The sequence below is a fragment of the Apis dorsata genome, unplaced genomic scaffold (assembly GCF_000469605.1).
Source record: "Apis dorsata unplaced genomic scaffold, Apis dorsata 1.3 scaffold_326, whole genome shotgun sequence".
NCBI classification, from domain to species: Eukaryota; Metazoa; Arthropoda; class Insecta; order Hymenoptera; family Apidae; genus Apis; species Apis dorsata.
Genome location: NW_006263594.1, coordinates 9,367 through 10,129, shown reverse-complemented (window position 1 = coordinate 10,129; position 763 = coordinate 9,367).

Below are 763 nucleotides of genomic sequence, written 5' to 3'. Positions count from 1 at the left end.
TTTTTTTTTTTTTTTTCTTTTGTTTTTGTTTTACCCTTGCTTATTCGCAAGAAGATCGGAAGAAGTCTCTGGATGAACGAGCCACGAACGTCGCGAGATTTAACTTTCTTAATTTTCGATTTGAAATTGATTATTGTTCCGAACGAAATGAACGGAATTCTTATTGTGGATAATTGTTTAGGATGACGAAGATATAGAGAAAGAGAGAGAAAGAGATAGAGGAGAAGGAGAAAGAAGGAGGAGGAGGAGGAGGAGGAGGAGAGAAAGATATGCGGAAGAGAGCGAAGGGATTAATAAACGAATTAGAAACGAGCCTCCGTCCAGTTAACGCGGAAGCTCCTTTATTAAAGGAAAGGACGAGGAAAGGACAACGAGCAGTGGAAAAAACGAGCGACGAGAGAGAAAGATCCAACGAAAGAGGTACATAATCACGAATGGAATTCCTCGTTATCGACGTTAACATCGCTGGCGCGTTACGTTCAACTGCGTTTCATTCTCGCTATCGTTTCGCGTTCGTTTTCGCGCGCGCGTATATTAATTAACGGAAGGTTCGTGGCCAGTCGGGATCGATAAATGGATCTTAGACCTAAGATAAAAAGGAAAAGAAAAAAAAAAAAAAAAAAAAAAAAAAAAAAAGTTAGTTCCTTCACACACACACGTAAATATTAAATCGCGCGCATTAAACCTCGGGAACGACTTGACCATTCACTTTCTGCTGTTTCAAAAATTTGCTCTTTTCAAGGAACGTAAGAAAAATTGATCG